This window comes from Ictidomys tridecemlineatus, chromosome 5 (genome assembly GCF_052094955.1).
Source record: "Ictidomys tridecemlineatus isolate mIctTri1 chromosome 5, mIctTri1.hap1, whole genome shotgun sequence".
Lineage (NCBI taxonomy): Eukaryota > Metazoa > Chordata > Mammalia > Rodentia > Sciuridae > Ictidomys > Ictidomys tridecemlineatus.
Genome location: NC_135481.1, coordinates 103,603,434 through 103,623,394, shown reverse-complemented (window position 1 = coordinate 103,623,394; position 19,961 = coordinate 103,603,434). Strand labels below are relative to the sequence as shown.

At 39.6% G+C, this 19,961-nt stretch overlaps 1 long non-coding RNA gene across 2 annotated transcripts in view; it reads right to left on the bottom strand.

Moving 5' to 3' along the window:
• Positions 1-12,772: 12,772 nt before the first annotated feature.
• LOC144377906 (uncharacterized) overlaps positions 12,773-19,961 on the bottom strand; it is a 29,742-nt gene continuing 22,553 nt past the window's right edge. Inside the window, exons 2-3 of one of the 2 annotated variants that reach the window (XR_013439183.1) lie at positions 19,671-19,766; positions 12,773-13,858 (exon numbers count right to left, since the gene is read on the bottom strand). This is a non-coding gene — a long non-coding RNA (uncharacterized LOC144377906). The other variant, XR_013439182.1, reaches the window with a different exon arrangement.

Below are 19,961 nucleotides of genomic sequence, written 5' to 3'. Positions count from 1 at the left end.
AGTGGGTGACTTTAGCCTCATGAAACCATCAGGGAGCCAGGTTCCTCCTCAGATACCGTTCCAGCAACTCTAGAAGGTGGGTTTTTCTTCATGATGGTGGAAACCAGAGCTTCACCCACCCAAACTGGTGTCCCAGGCAGCAGGATGCAGAAGGAAAGAAGAAAGTGCTGGGTCTGGGGAGTAAAGGACTAACCTTCCCTGAAGAGATGCTTGGCATTTCTCCTCCGCTACTGGGAGGAGATCTCTTGGTACCTGGAATCCTCCACATGCTACGACTATCTTTGTTTGCCTGGAGTCTTTGGAGAACAGTCTAGCCATATGATTCATGATGCAGGTCACATGGTGTCAGTGACTTCCAGAGGAACTAGGGCTATAGATATTAACCCCAAGCTCCAGGTGGGACAAAGGACTACAGGCCAGCCACACAGGCAATATGTGATGGAGCCCCAGTAATGACTTCTGGACACTAAGGCTTTGGTAGCCATGCTCCATGTGCACTGCCAAACATCTTGGTCAAGAGGAGCTGGCATGGCTCAAGACCTTGTGGGAAGAGAACAACCAGAAGCTCTGCACTTGAACCTCTCCTAGACCCTGCCTGTGCAGCTCTTACCTTGGCTACTTGTAACCTATAATCCTTTCCATGCTGTAATTCATAACTGTGAGTATAAATAATGCTTTACTATGTGAGTCCTTTTGGTGAATTATCAAATCTGAAGGTGGTTTGAGACCATCTTAAACTTGAAACTGGGGAGAGATGTGCAGGGAGCGTTGTGTGGACAATGGTCCCTCTAACCTGCACAGTTAGCTAACACTCCCACTGTCCACTTTGAGGGGCATTCCTGAAGTATCACATGACACTTCCATTCACTTTCCATTGGCTGAAATGTAGCCATGAGGATATACCTATCTGCAAAGGATACTGGGAAATGTAGACTTTGGGCTGATTGTGTTTCTACTCTTAATAAATCAAGGGGTCTTTTACTTAGAATGGAAATAATAACAGTACCATACACTGTGATATATCTTCTTTCTGTTTTTTTAAAAAAAATGGCCAAAATTATCTATAGTCAAAAAATAAGTTCTTAATTCTTATTTGATGCTAAGCAAAGTTGAACTTTTTCCTTTATTTAATTAAATTAACTGGAAAATGTTTTATTTCATAGACAGATTTAGTGTCAAATATCATTTTGGGGGGCCATATAATTTATTGTGTGATTTCCAGGAAGGATAGCTTGGTCTTTTAACATTACATCTCACATTATTCTTGATATTTGCAAAAAATAGAAGCATGCAAGCAGATATGTGTTGAGAGTGATCTGTTTGGTCTCATACCGTCAATATAGCAAAGGAGATATTTTCATTTTATTGGGAAGGAAACCGTAGCTTCAGATGTTAAAGACCAGCTCCCCAGGGCTTGACAGAGTCAGGGTTTAGTGTTCTTTTCAAATGAGAGGCTATCCTCACAGCTCCCAGTCACCACTTCACTGAAGGTCAAGATGGGTGCCCTTCTGACCAGGCAATGGCCTCCCACCACCTTGCTGGTCTGGGCTGATAGCACAGGAAGTTCCCTTTGCTTCCCAAGGAAACAAAGTCTGAGTCCCAGATATATTGTGTTAATAAACTCTTACAAAGCTACATTTGCCCTTTCTGTCTCCTTTCTGTCACCTCTTTTATTTCTGCCTTGTAAATTTAAAGCATTTAGTTGTGCTTTTTCAAACTAAGCTTCTTTACAGTCCAATAGTGGTATCTCCAAAGTCTACTGTGACTTCTCTGGATACCCATCCTTCGACAGAGTCACCTCTATTGATTCACAATGATTTGGCTTTAAATCTGCCCCTGGGTCTCTTAATCTGTGGGCCTGTGACACAGATGTCTCCTTCACTAGAATTCTTTAAATTTCTGCACAGCAACCAATATGTGCTGGGTACAGAATTCATCCCACAAACTTATGAGCAAGAATGTAATTCTCTTTATAGAACTGTCAAGATTCTAGGAACAACTAACCCACTGACTTTTGGAGGGGATGCCTTTGAGGTTTGTAGTGGGAGGGAGTTACATGATTCCTGTAGAGTAGAAGAGGTAGCAAATATGGGCTTCTGGTCCTTGATGTATTCATTTCTGCTCACACCCTCCATGGGACATCCTCATTCCCCTATGATTTTTGGTCATCGGTCACGGCAGATCAATGCTGGTCAGGCTCCTCCCAATCCTAGTCTCAATAAGTCAGCACCTGCCTGCCCACCAGATCCAAGTACTAAATGCTTGCAGGAATGATTTTCCTACTTTGGCCCCTTGCTGAGACTCAGGGATTCTGTAATTTTATGTCCATCCTGTGTACAGAAACACTTCTCCAGGAAGCTGAGCAATGGGAGCTCCAGGGCCTGGCACTTTCCATGCGTGACCCCTGGCCCAGCACACAGGACGGTCTACCAAACCTGCTGGAGTTCTATGCTTTACCTGTGTGCTCTTGGTCTCCCCCTGGTGGAAGTCCAGAAAAGACAGGTTCAAAGCCCCTTCTCAGGAACCCATCAGAGTCCACATTTTGCTCCATTCCCTATATCCTGGGAGGCTTTTCTAGTCCCAGAATCCAAAAGTGCCAAATAAGAAAGATCACCTATTTTCCTGTACTCTCAGTAGCTTCACAATCTGCACTTTCAAAAATGTAAAAGACTTGACTGTTTCTGCCATAGTAATCCTTTTCTGGATTATGAGTATTATAAAGGCATAGTCTATAAAACAGGTGATTCTAGACCAATCATATCACCATCACCTGGGAACTTGTTAGAATGTAAATATTTAGGTCCCATTCTTGGCTTATTGACTCAAACGCTGGGAGTGGCACCAGAAATCTGTGATTTAAAAAGCCCTCCAAGGATATTTCTCAGCATTAAAGGAGAATAAAATCATGGCATTTTCAGGAAAATGGATGGAGTTGGAGAATATAATGCGAAGTGAAGTAAGTCGATCCCCCCAAACCAAAGGCCAAATGTTTTCTTTGATATGAGAATGCTGACTCATAATGGTGATGGTGGGGGACCATAGGAGGAATGGAAGAAATTTAGATAGGGCAAAGTAGAGGGTGGGGAAGGGAGGGGGCGAGGGGGTAGAAATTATGGTGGAATGAGTTAGACATCATTACCCTAAGTACATGAGTGAAGGTACAAATAATGTGAAAATACTTTGTGTACAATCAGGGAATTGAAAAATTGTACGATATATGTGTAATATGAAATGAATTTCATTCTGTCATCATATACAACGAATTAAAAGTAACAAATAATTTAATTTTTTTAAAAGCCCTCCCATGTGACCTATGCATGCTCAAGTTTGACAGAGTATAAACTTAAAATCTTACTGCTTGAGTCTGTTGAGTGTGTGACTTGGGGCAGGTGGCTTAACATCTCTGTGTCTCAGTTACCATAGCTATGAATTGGGGATGGTATTTGTATTTGCCTCGGATTGAGGCTTTTATAATGATAGCATGGGCTAATATACATAAAGTGCTTAGAATAAGTTCTGGCATATAATGAGTACTATAAAAATATGTACTATTTTCACTATTATATTTTTTAACTGAAACTCAAATTGTGGAAAACTTTGGGGCAACAGAAATGTCAGGCAAAAAGAGCCATCATTTAGTATTTCAAATATACCAACCCACAGAATTTGTAAGAAATTAAACTGTCACTTTTCAATCCCTTTAAAATTTATTCCATAATTCATATTTCAAATGAGTTAGCATCTCACTGTTTTTTTCAAATTAAAGATCGAATGGAGCCATACAGAAAAATATTTCCTAAAACTAAAACATTCAGGTCTCTCACCAAAACAATGGGACAATTGTGTGGCAACTAATTTTGGTACCCTGGTAAGTACCATTCTATCCACCTGCCAGCACCTGACCAGAGCTCTTGTTTACTAGTGCGTGTGTTCAGATGTGTGAAAGAATCATATGATGGGAATCAGAAAGAGTTTTAAATGCAAATTCTTTTTGTTGGGTCAGTTTTAAATGCAAATTCTTTTTGTTGGGTCAAGTTGTCTGAACTTACAATTGAGCAAATTTCCTGTTGAAAGATAATTGCTCATGTGTTCACAGGAGGTAAATTTAATTCTTCAAGGAAGCCAACAGTCCACTGAGTATTTTTCAGGTGATCTAAACCTTAGCTATTTAGTCTGGTTTCCAGGAAACATTTGCCTCACCTGGGTCATCAGTCCTCTGAAGACTAGGTCATTCACAGATTTGGAAACTAACCCCTTGGGAGTTAGTTTGTGATGCTACCACACAAGGTTAATGGCCCACATCTTATTTCAAAGTGGTGTTTTCCTGGTGTCAACACTCTCTAAAGTTTTTCCACAAGGGAAGAATAGTTTCATTAATGAAAATCAAGGACAACTGATAACAACTACAAATCTGCCTTCAGTACTTTCTTGCAAGGAGTATTTGAAAAGGCATGTAACAGGAAAAAATAATATGTACATCTTCTAAAGCCTCCAAATACCTGTTTCATTTGGCTTTTCCTTACCAATGTCACAATAAAGAGTGGTCTAGTGTTAAGAATCCTATTGCAATCAGAAAAAAAATATGTTGGGTTGGGGGAGAGGTTTGTTTCCATCTAACATGAAATATTCAGGTATTTGAAAAATCACCTTTTGTGCTAATCTTTTAAGCTCTATATTGGTGATGTTTGGTATTATGAAAATACACCATTGAAGTTAAAACAGATTACATAAAATGAAAACATTTTTAAGTCAAAGAGCTCTATGGATAAATCATCTAATTCTTTCATTGTATGTACAAGAGACTCAAGGCCAAGTTTTTACCCTGCTTGCAAGCTAAAGCCCCTCTTAAACTGTTGTGGATTTACAAATAAGTGAACTTAAATTTACAAACTTCATCTTCTAGTGACACTCTTGCATTTTCTACAGACTCTCCTGAATGAGAGAGAGTTTTGAACTAAAACCTCATAAGCGGCATTTACCACTTCATAGAGGAAGAAAGACACATACCAGATATGAGTGAAAACAGTCAGAGAATCACTGTAGCTGGTCAGATGAAGATTTTAATGAACTAGTTCCACAGAGTTGTCAAGGCAGAGGGACTAGTCAGAGGACAGTTTCAGTTTCAGAGTGTCAACTCAAGGTATGAGAATGGAAGGGGCCATGTATGGCTGCCACAGACAGGAGAAACCTCAGTCTGCTGACTCCTAAGGACAGAGATTTGGAGGTTCCTTGCTGTGGCAATTTTCCTGGGCAAAGTTCATGATGAGTGACTGGGTTACAGGGTCAGGGCGCTTCAGTGCCCAATCTTTTTATGGGTCTTAGGTGAGGAGTTGGATCTGGTTATCTCCTATGTCTGGTGTTCCTGGTAGAATTTTGGGATATCCAGATGTCCTTTTCCCCCTTGATTTAGTTGGATATATTGGCACGTGTAAGTTATTGATCAATTTGTGCCTTATGATTATGCCTGAGGATGGTGGTTATTTACTTGTACAAACAAGGTATGGAGTCATTCTGTCTCGACACCCATACTTAAGATGGAGTAGCTCATAGAAAACTACTGCTTTACAAAATGGAGTGACTTAGGGTTGGACATAGCCTGGAAACTACTCTTCTATATACCATGGAGGAGATGAGAGCAGGGCGCAGCCTGCTCTCACCTACATTACTCCATGTGGTCCTCGTCATAACCCTGTGAGACAGGCTCTATCATTATCCCTTTTTTTCATATATGAAAGGAAAGATACAAGAGGTTAACAGGTTGCCCAAGGTCCAATAGACAAAATGGCAAAATAGAGCCTCAAACTTGCCTGACTCCAGGGCCCATTCCCTTCATGTTTGTGCTTGAGCAGGGGAGCTACTTGACCAAGTGATTCTTATGGATGATTAATTCTGCACCACACAGAGCCACACTGCCTCTTTCCTGGCCCACAGCACAAGCAGGAATGCTTAATGACAATTTTCTTTATCCATTTAGAAATTTATGAGAGAGTTGTTTCATACGCTTGGACTCAAAATGCTGGTTTCACACACATCTTTTTGCTTCAACTTTTTTTTTTTTTTTAATCATGAGCTGTGATCTGACTATTTCCTTATTCTCAGCTGTCTCCCTCCCCTCCATTTTCTCAGCAGACCCGATTTCTCTCTCAGTGATGTTTACGGCTTCCCTGAGGCCTTGGGTGAACAGAGGAACCTTCTCTCACCCAGGCTAATCACCAAAGTACACAAGAAGAAGAGTGAGGAGGGAGGGTCTGTACTGGGTATAATTACAAACAACAGCAAACAAAGCTTCCTCCATGGCTTAATGCTGAAATGTATCCCTTCAACTAATTACTTTTGGGGGGGACTGCTAATAAATCCTAATATTTCTCAAAGAGAAATGGCTTGTAATTTAATTTATATTAAGCTGTTACTGACGTTTACGCTAATTAAATCTGGGCTGCAATAGCAATTAATCCCAAGAATCATCTGAAAATTTAAATAATGTAATAAAGTAAATAACTGTGCATGTCCCTCCAGAAGCAACAGGCCACACGGCGGGGAGGGGGATGCCACCCAAGTTTGTATGCACAGAGCGAGAAAGGAAAACTGTTTCTGGCTCTCGGCACAGAACATTTGCTTTTTAATCAGCAAAGTCACAGCGTCGTCGGCATGAATGTCCTCCAGAGAATGGATTTCCATTGTAAATGCTGAAGGTTAGCTCTGGAGGTGTCTGCTATTAAAAAAAAAAAAAAAAAAAATGACTTGTCAAGGTCCACCCTGGGAGGAAGATGAACTAAACAACGAAGGAGTCACAAGAAACTCTCCAAGGACAAAGCCAGGTGTGAAATAGCATCCCAGCCTATGTGTGCTGCTCTCTTGTCACACATAGGAACTCCCCGACTCCTCCACTTATGACTACACCGAGGAACCCAGAAGGGAAGAAGAGCCCAGTTAAAGACCTGGTATATCTCTGGGTGCCGTTATTTGCACACAAACTGTCTGCACTGTACACTATCTATGTTCAAAGTTTTACAAAGTCTTGAAGGTAAAACTCCATACAACCACAACAGAGATTTAAACAGGCTTTTTGTGGAATAAAATACATACCTGCCAAAAATTACCCTTAATACCCAGTCTTTGGGGTCCTTCAGCATATGAAAGCTGATATTCTTGCCATTATGTGGCTTTGGTAATGGTGCGGTTCCCAGGTGCACAGCATTCCCAGTGCAGAGGGGAGAGGCTGCTAGCCACAACCTCTTGGGGCTGATGGGAGCAAGGCCTGGGTCTCCCATGACAGTTCCACTGTCTATCAAGGAGTCAGTCCTGTGGCCTCTGTAGGATTTTTCTTTGTGCAGTTCTTTGTCCACGTTGGAGTGCTGTGAGAGTTAAATGAGATGATGCATATCAGAAAGTGTTCAAATGCTAAAACTCTCTGAACAGCATTGGGCTATTACCTTGGAAGAATAAAGAAGTCATTCCCAAATCTTTCCAAATATGTTTCCCCAAACAGTCAATACCAAAACAGGGGTATGAGGGACAGGAAGGCAAAGAAATGAATCCTTAAAGACTCAGCACCATCATTAGACAAGTACCTATTTATTTACAAAGGTTCGTGCCTGGCATCTCCATTCATAACATTGAATTTAACTTTTAAAAACTTCCTCTGGCCAGTGGTGCATGTCTGTAATTCCAGCAGCTCAGGGGGCTGAGGCAGGAGGATTGCAAATTTAAAGCCAGCCTCAGCAACTTAGTAAGACTCTCTATCTAAATTAAAAACAAAAAGGGCTGGGATGTGGCTCAGGGGTTAAGCTTCCCTGGTACCAAAACACAAAAACACAACAACAAAAAAAAATTTCCTCTGAGAAAGAGATGGTTGTCCCCACTTTAGAGATAAGAAAATCAAAGTGCTACAAGAGGGTGTCTTGTTCAATGTCCCACAACACGTCCATGGCCAAACTTAAGTTAGAATAAAAGGGCTCATAAATTTTCATTCCCAAATGCAAAGCACTTCAAAGAAGTCTTATTTCTCCATCGAAGGATTTACCATTATTGTAGACTGAATTGTGCCATCACTGTGTCACAAATCCATAATGAAGCCCCGTGATTTCAACTCAGTTGGGCTAAGGAATAGCTGATGAACCATTATTTCTGGATACATCTGTGAGGGTATTTTCAGCAGAGACTGGTATTTGAACAAGTAAGCTAAGGAAGATCTGCTCTTAACCAGTGTAGCTGGGAATTATCTGCTCCACTGAGATCCTACAGAGAATAAGAAGGCAGCAGAAAGTTGAACTCTCTTTTTCTGAAACTCAGGACACTGTTTTAGACAGTGTTTGTTTGTGTGGTTTTTTTTGGGGGGGGGGTTGCTTTTTTTTGGTTTGGTTTGGTTTTGGTTTTTGCTGTTGTGAGCAAAAGACCTGTCAATAACAGTTTTAAGAAGGAAAAGTTTATTTTGGAGTCCTGGTTTCAGAGGTCTCAGTCCAAAGATGGCCAACTGCATTCCTTGGGGCCTGAATTGAGTCAGGACATCACAGCAGAAGTGTGTGGCAGAGGAAAGCAGGTGGGAACATAGCACCAGGAAGCAAAGAGATCTCTCCATAACACGACAAAATATAAACCCCAAAGGCACACCTCCAAGAGGACCTACCTCCTCCACCCATACCCTACCTTCTTTCTGTTACCACTCAATTAATCCGTTATCGGGGGATTAACACACTGATTGAGTTCAAGTTCAAGTTCTTATAACCCAGTCATTTCTCTTCCAAGCTTTTTTGTTCTTTCACACATGAGCTCTTTTTGGAGGGATAGCTCATATTTAAACTGTAACAGACATCCATCTGCTCCAGACCTCGGACTTCAAGGTTCTTTTGGTTTCAGTCTTCAAAACTTGCACTGGGGGAAAAATAAGCCCCAGGGCTCCCAGGCTTTGGACTTGCCCTTAGCTGTGTCACTGAGTTCCCTGGTTCTCGACAGACTCCATAATCTCATGAGCCAATTGCCATTTATTAAAACAAAAAAAACAACAAAAAAACTTTCTCAATATATCTGAGTATCCTCTTATTCTGTTTCTCTAGAGAACTCCCACAGAAGCCCTAACCAACCCCTTATGCACTCATTTGGGAGATAAGGCCTTTAAAGAGGTACCAAGTTAAAATGAAACCACAAGGGAAGGGCCCTAATGCCACAGGCCTGGTGACCTTATAATAGACTCTAGGGATACACAAAGAGAAATGTTATGGGACACAATGAGGAGGTACTGGCCCTGTTTAGTAGGGAACACAGCTGGGATTAGAACCAGGTAAATCTAAGTCCAGAGCTGATTTCCCATCCTCTGGATGGTACTGCTCTTCATAGAACAAGCATTTTACATTGACTTTGTTTAATACTCCGTGAATCTGGAATCTAAGATCATACATGAAAATCTTTGAGTTTAAGTTTGGTTCCAATTTTCAAACTATGCCTGAGGATTTGAAATTTAACATAATTTAAAAGTATCCCTTTTGAACTTCTTAACTGTTCCTTCAGTGGTTTTCCACATAACAAGATGGTAGAATGAATGGAGGTTTCTGAACTCATATTTGGCATCATTAGGTTTTATAGTCTCTACAAGTTCTACACTATGAAATTTTGAATCTGATACTACTGTGTGTTATGGTCTCCTCCTGTTAAAGCTGAAGCTAGCAACAGCTATGCCAGGACTCTGCAGTACATATCTAATGAGAAAAACATTTATTAGCGCTGACCCATCATGAAAAGTTCTTTTATCAGACTGTGGAGTGCATATAAGCACTAGGTCTTTCTCAGTCAAAGTCAAATTTTTTTTAGCATAGCTGCCAATATCACAGCCATGCATCCAAATCAGAAACGTTATGCATATATTATTTTATATTATATACCACCATTGTTAAAGCATATATTAACATTAAACATTGAGAAAAATGAAAAAGGATAAAGATTATGTGTATATAATCCTAGAAGGAAAACAAGTGACCAGAGATGCCAACACTGTGAATGTTACTGTCACAAGTGGGAAATATAAAACTTACATCATCATAATTTGTGACATCTACACTTTTATAGTGGTGCTTAGAGAGTTAACTGAAATCAGCCAGATGTAACATTTATTTGGGTTAGTTCTAAAATATCCCGTTTTCCTTCTCACATTTCTCATTTCTCCAAAATAATTATACAAACTGCAAAACCCAGAAGGGAAATTCAACTTTTATGAAGAAAACATGAAAAAACCTCACACGAGAAAAATATGTTTAAAAGACTTCCTCCTCATCTTCCCTGGTTTCTCGTCTATTTTAATTAAAACTCTCCATTTAGGGAGCTCGCGATTTCAGATCATCAAGAACACAAACAAAAATTTACCCTTTTCACAATGTTTTCTGGTCTTCATTGAGTTATTTGTTGCAGGTAAAAAACCAAAAGCATTTTACAAAACTGATCAAACTAAAATGAAAAAACAAAATGATTGTTAAGATGAACATTTTTCACCCTTGAAATTATTCCCCCCTTGTAGTATATCAAATATGTCCTTTTGCTTTTATTTTTACACACACACACACAATTTTTGGCTGGTACCTCTCATAATAGCAGAAGGCTTCTTTCCTGTCTCGTTGACTGCTAACCTTTCAAGATTAGGGAGAACCACCTGCTTGGGGGCTCTATATTTCTTTAATCCAATCCTCAATCCATTATATTATGGCTCCACACATATGAAGTACAATCAGACATGTTTCATTCCCTTTGGTCATTTTTGGGTTTGGCTAAGTCAAAAAGACATAATATTCTAAATAAAACAGCATGGTTTTAACCAATTCATGCATGGCAAATTACTAGTGCTACTAAAAGGTAGAACATTAAGGGTGGATCATTTTTCTCATCATATCATCACTACATGAATATAAAAATATTCATCTATATCTACTTATTTGTGAAGTATGTTTTCCTTACATTTGCTAAGAAATTTTACAGTAGGCCAACCCCAGCACTTTTTGCATCTTCCTAAATAATTACATATAGGCAGCAATTAATCTTTCCAAGCACTTTCAAAAGTATGATCTCTTTTGATTTTCATACCAGCCCTGTGAGAATGGAAGAGCTACTATCATTCTCATTTTAGAGATGAGAAAATCCAACATTATAAGCTTTTACTTAGTGTCAGAGCTAAGCAGAAAATCCTATATTCCTGTATGACCCTGTGTAGTTAAATTTCTACTGTCCTGATACAGTGTGGCTTGAGGTGTCCCCCAAAAGCTCCTGTTAATTCAGAAATATTCAGAGGTGAAATGACCAGATTATGAGAATCATAACCTAACTCAATACACCTTAGTTTGAATGGACTGACTGGGTGATAACTGTAGGCAGGCGGGGCATGACTGTAGAGAAGGGGGGTCTCACTGCAGCAAGCCCTGGAAAGGTTCATCTTCTCTGTAGCCCCTTCCCTTCCCACTCTGCTTCCTGGCCGCCTTGTACAGCTTGACTCTACTACACCATTTGGCCATAATGTTCTGCCTCACCTTGGGCCCAGAGCCATAGATTTGACCAGCCACAAACCAAACTTCTGAAACTGTGAGCTTAAAATAAATTTTTCCTCCTCTAAGTTGTTCTTGTTAGGTATTTTGATCACAGTGACATAAAGTTAACATTAACATATGTACCATAAAAATAGATTTTGTTTTCTTCTTATTTTTTAATACCTGCTTATAATGATGCTCATTATGAATTTTGACTTTGAATTATATATATATATATACATATATATGGATGAGAAAATAAAATTTTCCATAACTCTAAAAGTCTGTAACCTAGGCAATATCTATAATAATTTTTGGCATATTTACTCTGTAGTTATTTATGTGTCTCATAGTATACAAGTCAAAAAATTGCAATCTACAGGCCAAATCTGGTCTACCATCTTGGGTTTTTAAAGTTTTAATTATTTAGTTTGTTTTTTGTTTTGTTTCATTTTGTTTTCAACAATCTAAATGGTTGAAATGATTTTTAAATTTTTAAGAAGTTGAAGAAAACATTTTAAAAACACTGTTTAATCACAAAATGAAAATTACATAAAATTCATGAAGTTTATTGGAACATAACTATGCTTAATGTGTTTATGTATTGCTTTGCTTTTGTTATCAATTTGAGTAGTTAAAACAGAGATCACATGGCCCAAAGCCTACAATATTTATTATCTGACCCATTTTAAGAAAGGTTTGGTTTCCTACCTGGTATAGAGCATACCCTCTTTCATTCCTAACAAATTATCTTTTTTTCATCAACACAGCTGAACTTCCACATCAGGAGAACTCTCCGTGCAACACTCACACTGTTCCTGTGCTTAGGGAAGTGAAGGTTGAGGAACCTTTTCTGGGAATATAATTATGCTACTGAAAAATCATAGGAAATTCTGTATGAAGCAGGAATCATATATTGGGTAATTTAGAAGGTTCTAGAATCCCACAAAACTTATTATGCAAAAAGAGAACTGCACCCGGGGCAGTGGTGCATGCCTATAATCCCAGTGGCTACCTAGGCTGAGGTGGGAGGATCACAAGTTCAAGGCCAGCCTCAGCAACTTAACAAGACCAAAATTACAAAAAACAAAAAGAGACAGACAGACAGACAGGAGGGAAAAAAAACTATGGAATGGAGATATAAGAATTTTTTTCCCATATCACAAGATCTTTTATTGTACTTCTGTACTTTTATTGTAAACTATCATTTTATTAAAAAACCTTTTCATGACGGCTAACCTAAGTTTTAAAATTGCAATTTGGAAAGCACATAGATAAGAAAATCCTTCTTTATTATGTTGTTTTGTTTCCAGCACAGACCTCAGGGGTTTTGCTTATTTGTTCTATTAAGTTTTTATTGTTTGGAGCAGTTCTCTCTCTCCTCTCTCCTCTCTCCTCTCCCCTCTCCCCTCTCTCCTCTCTCTCCTCTCTCTCCTCTCTCTCCTCTCTCTCCTCTCTCTCCTCTCTCTCTTCTCTCTCCTCTCTCTCTTTCTCCTTCTAATAAAGAGGTTTGGCAGGGGAGGAGGATGGGTCAATAGAGAGAAGATGGTTAATATATACAGAGGTGCAGCCAAATAAGAGACAAACCCTCTGGTGTTCTATAACATAACTAAAGTTGACAATTAGTTATATATTTCAAAGTAACCAGTAGAGAGGATTTTTAATCTTCCCAAAAAAAGGAATGATATGTGATGAATATGCCAATAATCCTGATCTGATCATTGCACATTTTGAACATGAGTTGAACTTTCATACCATCCTCCATAAATATATACAATTATCATATGTCAATTTTTAGAAAATTTTTAAAGGTATAGGAAATTGCAACACCCTGTAGTTGGGACCTTCTGCCTGGGTCCTTGCAGTAGCAGCATTGCTATGCTCTACTTTCCTGAATTAGAGCAGAGAAATTCCTCTAATTCCTAGCTTCTAAGAGAGAATGTCTTCAGGGATACAAATTCCTGCTTCCCTTTCCTCAAACCTATGAAAATATCTAAATAGCCCCAAAGACTACTGGGCCCAATTACCTTTGGACATGGGCCCACTGCAAGTCATGGCACATGACAAAATTGAAATTTCGAACCACATCTTCAAACTTCTGACCCAGTCTGTTAAAGGAACCAACACACCTGTTAAAGAAAGATGGCAAGCTGCCATGTTTGCAATAGTCAGAAGTTCAGTGTCATGTAAAAGACTTTTGTCCCTGGTGCTGAGATAATGAGCTTGTTCCTTCTTGATGATTTATGGGATGCAGATGAGAAACTGGCTGATTGAGGCTTTGGAAGATGAAAGTTTTCCACTCTTGGCAGTAGTACCCGTACCCTGGAGAACATGGTTTAACTGTTCCAGTTCCATTACTGCTGACAAAAAAAAAAAAAAAAAAGAAGAGCAAATTACGCCAGGTGAATATAAGTAATATTCATTTCATTCAATTTTCTACTTGAAACAAGACGCAGGAAAGACTCTGAACTTCCTTGTAAAACCAAACTGTGTTATTCTGATACATAATTACTGACACGATTGTGCAAGGCAAACAGCTGGTCTTTAAATTACTATCCTCCCTTCAGCCTCTGTCTTATACGCTTATATTTATGCATCTACATTTGTCCCCTGTTAGCTAAAAGCCTAACTTTTTCTCCTACCTGTTTATTACAATAAAGAAATTAATTTTGCTAGAATGTGAAAGAATTTCCAGATACTGATATTATACACTTGAGGTTCATTAAGTACTGTTTTATACCATAGACTTTGCTTCAAATAAGCCTGAAATAAATCTTTCTGTTCATCCAGCAACCACTAGCTACACAAGCCCATTTAAATTAATTAAAGTTAAATTTTATTTATTTATTTTGTGTTGTGCTAGGGGTTGAACCCAGGGTTTTGTGCATGCGAGGCAAGCACTCTACCAACTAAGCTATATACCCAGCCTCTAAAATTAAAATTTTAAATTTCTTTTTCTGGTCATACTAACATATTTCAAGGCCTCAATATCCACATGTGGTCATCAGCTACCATATTAAACAGTGCAAATACAATGTCCATCACTGAAGAAAGTGCTATTGGACAGTCGTGCAATATATCTTCACCCACAAAAGTAATATTATTCTTTAATCCCATTCCTACTCTCTTTTTATTCTCAGTGTCCAAAGCTAAATCTTTGACTTTTGAAGATGATAAAAATATAGAAAAGTGATAACATTATCTTTTAGTGTCTGCCACTAAATAATTTCTTTTAATTCTCCCCAAATAGTTTAAGGAAATCTTTATTCCCAGGTCCACTCTCTCTGAGACTCCTTATCTGGAACATTCCAGAACTATCTCTTCACTATTTTTTTTCCTCATTAAATAAACACAAATATCCACAATGTACCCAGAGCTGTGGTAGAAGTAGCTGTCTCCCAAATGTCACCCTAGGAATCCTATTTTCTCAAGTCTTGCTCACTTTGCCCTTATCAAGAATTTCCACAGTCTCTCCTTGAAGAATGAATGTAACTCATTTTCTCCCTATTTCCTCAATAGTTCACAATGATTATCAACCTGCTCTTCCCCACCCCAACACTCAGTTGCTTCCATTGCCAAAATTGCAAAGGAGATCTAAATATTTCCCACTATTTTCATAATACCATTTGGAAATTCACAATTTACGTGTGTATTTTTAAATGCAATCACTGTACATTCACTGCTCTGAGAAAAATCTAGTTGTCTCATTTGAACACTAAAATATACTGAAATCTTGACACCTCAGCTTCAATTAGTCTTCAGAAATAGACAGCATTTTATTAGATATATTTTGAATCCATCATGCAAATTCAATACAAGTCAAACTAGAAAGAGTGCTGGCTGGAAGATGGGCATGAATTCTTTGACTTTCCTCCCATCTAAAGATGAAGTATATCTGTCTTTCCCTTGTATCAGGATGGCAATAGCTGCTTTAACCAATGGAGGATGGGTATGGTGATGCCAATCCAGTTCCAGGGTGAGGCTTCAAGACAACTGGCAGCTTCATCCTTGATCTCTCCTGATGGCTGTGTCACCCTGTAAGAACTCTGATGATCTGGGGAAGAGATCACACAAAGTATTCCTAAAATTACATGGAATGGGAGCCCAGACTTCTATATATTTTACCAAGAACTTCTATATATTTTACCAGCATGTAAAGTGAAACCCTCTTACCTTACATAGTCCAGACCAGTCCAGCCACAAATTGTGTGGCACCAAGTGACTGAGACTCTTCCAGGTGGAACAGAATAGCTCAGCCATTACCCGACACACTCATGCCTTAGAAAATCATGAGATGATAAAATAGGTTTGAGTAAGATATTAAGTGTAGGAGTAGTTTGTTATGTAATAATAGATGACCAGGGCTTAAGACAACAGATTAGCTGGTAAGCCTGGCTGCTTCCCTGGGACATGTTTCAGGATATTCTTCTGGTACAATCATGTGGAGATAGTACATAGCCAGATCAATTTTATGGGGAAAGTGAGTCACAGATGCATGTGATGATATTGGACAGGCCAAAATGATTTGAGTGAGGAAAAGGAAGAAAAGCCCACCACTTCCTCCAGATATTCTTTCCTAATTTCTTATTTGCACAGTGTTCAAGTTTTACAAAATAGCTCCTTATTGACATTTTGAATTCATACATTCATCTCACTCATAAGCTATAAATTTCCTGGAGTCCAAAATCTCTTGTCTAGAGGAATCCCCAGCATTTAGATAAAATATTATAAAAGAGGATGGCAGGATTCAGTTTCTTTTTTTTTTTTAAGAGAGAGAGAGAGAGGAGAGAGAGAGAGAGAGAGAGAGAATTTTTAATATTTATTTTTTAGTTTTCGGCAGACACAACATCTTTGTATGTGGTGCTGAGGATCGAACCCCGGGCCGCATGCATGCCAGGCAAGCGCGCTACCGCTTGAGCCACATCCCCAGCCCCAGGATTCAGTTTCAGTGCAGTGCTGTTACTCCCTAGTGATTTAACCTTGGGCAACTAAGCCTCCATATCCCTCAGTTTTATCATTTAGAAAACAGAGATATTAGTATGGCACCTATCTCATTAGATACTAAGAATGGAATGACAAAAAAAAATTGTGTTTGATGTATGAATGAAAATATCTACTGTTTGATAGTCTTTTCCCAGACTAGCTCCATTGAACTTAAAAGATCCCAGAAAAGCAACCACTTACATATCAGAAATCAATGATAATACCAGCAGAGACCTCAGAGACCAGACCAGGCAGAGAAGACCAGGTTTTCTAGAAGAGCACATTTTGATGCTCACCGAGACTTCCAATCGAGGTCTCTTTGAGTTATATCCATATTATAATAGATGATTTATAGTGACCCCATCAGTTATTGGACTTGGGGTCATTATAAAAGAGATGACGAGAAGTACCTTTTACTCAACAGGCTGGAGAACAATATCCCAACTTCAAAATTTGATCCCTGCACTTACCTCTACTGATTCATGACCCAAAGTGCGTGAAAAGTAGAGATGATTCAGAAATCAGGAGATAGGACATGAGGTGGGAAAAAACAGGAGAAATGTCGGGGGGGGGGACCTCAATCTCCAAGACTGTGCAAACCTAGTTTTGTGGTACTGAAGGTAGCTTTTCATGGGCAGATGGTAAAGCTACTGCAGCTCTTGTGGTCTTTGCTAGAGACTCCATAGCTGAGACTAAGCTGGGCTTTTAGAGAGAGGCTTTCAGTATCTCCAAGTTCAGCAAGTTTTAGGGGATGTCAAGCAGAACTTGACAGCCATGATTGCTAAACTACTTTCAAGAAGGCGGAGAAGCAGAAACAGGAGGGGGCAGCAGCTTACTGAAGAGTGAGTACAGCAGAGTGGTTGAGCACACACAGCCTCTGGGATCTGTACATCTAAGTTGGTATCCCAGTTCCATTTCTTTCTTTCTTCCTTCCTTCATTATCTACTTTCACTTTTTCTTTCTTTTTTCCCCTACTGCCTCAGGTCATTTATATAAACAGCATAGGACACCAGCCCCATGGGTCACATTTGTCCTCCTGTCCTCACATGGGCAGGTAAAGGACTTTGTAGATGCCTGAGGACCTTTAGGAGACTCAGATGGAACTGGAGCCAAAGCTGAAGCTTCAATGTGGACCTGAGTCTGGGTTTGAGTCTTGGCCTTGGCCATAGCTGCTGTAGCCATTAATTCAGAAACCTGTGTGGGGCTATGGAGGATTAAGAAAAGACAAACAAACAAACAGGGAGAGAAAACTGGGGCCAGGTGGGACACTGAGCTCTGATGGAGGAGCAGTAACCTAGAGCTAGCTCAGCACATTTATTACATAGGTTTTATCATCCAAAGGTTATTTGTGGGAAAGCTTCAGCAAAGCCACAATCTGAAGGACACAGGACTGCTGAGACTTTAGGGTTAACTTGTTATGCTCAGAATTCTCTTACCCAGGAGTTGGTGCCTGAGCTCAAGGTTCCAACTGATATGGCTCTGCACCTTTGCATGGAGCCTCCTCAGGCCAGGCATCACCATAGCAACTGGGCCATCTTGACCTGAACCATTGCACAAGAAATTCCCAGTGCAATGCAGCCTCAAGACAGTTAGAGAAACCTAATTCAAATCACAGCTCTCCACACATGGCCTTGACTGGCAGAGCCTGAGGTCTTGGCCCATGAGGACATGACCATGCTTCCAAAGCTTGGAGAGGGCTGTGTAGGCAAGTTGATGGAGCCTGCAACTGACACCCTTCAGATCTTGAATTTATCCTCCTTGGGCTTCAAAAGGGCCTTAAGAGCCTCTGCAGTGCATGCATGACCTTGGCATTGGGACCTGCGTCTTCTTCGGGCCTTTCTTATTGTGCTTCTTGGCAAAGCGCTTGTTTCCAGGAAGCTGGGGTTTACCACCCCTCCAGGAGATTCATATTTTGTGATTGGGGTTCCTTGGTGCCATTTCTGTGCCATTTTGGGGACTTGTTGTATGCAGTGTGGTTCTTGGACTTGGTCACGTCCACATGATAATCCACGACTCCTGAAGCACCTAGACCTGCAGGAGGACTCCCTTACCGTCTAGAACAAATGAGTTAACCTCTCTGTTTCCCAATCTGAATACAGGACATAAAATAGCTTCTTAAGAGTTGAGGGATTGTTGTAAAGGTTCACAAGATACTTCTGCATATCCTATCTGGTGATTACCCCACTTAATTCCCTCTTGTCTTCTTTTAATATTTTCTTTTTCCATTGCATTTAATGACCTTTAAAATTGAAAAATATGTGTGCAAATATATATGTATGTATATATTTGTGTATACACACACACACGTGTTGATGTGCAGAAACTATGTATTTATAGTTTATGCTTTACTGTTTCTCCCCCTCTACTAGAATGCAGGCATCTGGAGGGCAGGTATATTTAGCTGTTTTATTTTTTAATGAGCCTCAAGAATACAGAAGGGTGCGTGATGAATAGTTAATACTCAGTAAATATTTTTGAATAAATAAATAAGCAGAAGTAAAGAACCTGACTTACAGTAAATCTCAATAGCTGCTACTATTATTTTCTAACTCCTGATGCTTAAATCCTGCCTGGATTGCATTCCCAGAAGTTCTATGTTTAATAATGCTGAGCTCACTCCTTTTGTACAGCATTTATCCCATTATGTCTAAATATTATAACTTCTGTATTTATGTATCTTATTTCCTCTACTAAAATAAAAGTAGAGCAATTAGATTATTAGGTTCAGTGATTAAACACCGCCCAAAATGTTCATTGGTTAAGAGAATTGACTTTTGAATCAGACCTCAGTCAGAATTTCCGGCTCTGCCGCTTACTGTGTGCCCTTGGGCAAGTTACTGTCACTAAGCTTAATTTTCCTCATTGGCTTAGTGCATATAATTGTTCCGTACCCATAAAATTGTTTTGAGGATTAAATGAGATACTGCTTCTCAAGTGCTCAGCACAGTGCCTGACACATAATAAACAAGAAATCCATGTCGGCTTGGATGATTTATCTTTGCCTCCCTCTTGGTATTTTACAGGGTGCTTTGCACAAAGTAATCTGTACAGCAAATAGTCTCTGAGCTAACACTGAAACAGCCTGAGGCTTTACACAGTTCTCTTAATATTCTCTTCCTCTAGCCTTCCATCCCAGTCTCCCAGGCTGTCCAAACTCCAACTTCCCCTGTAGAATGACCGCATCACCTCTCACGTCGTCTTGCTCCCAGTTGTGAGCCAAAGCTGTCATTCTTACAGCAGTCTGGCGGGGCTGCAGATGACTTTTCAGGCTGGTTCTCCAGTCTGTCAGAGATCAGGTCAAGCAACAAAGGGAAAGATTAGATGCCAAGGACTTACTGCATTTTAATGCTTGGTTTTTGGCCCATGTTTATGCTAAGGGACAATAATTACAACAATATGACCTTGCATAACAAATGGATCTGTCAAACCAGGCCTTGGAAAATGACTTGCGTGAATTCAAACTTAACTTGTGATCTT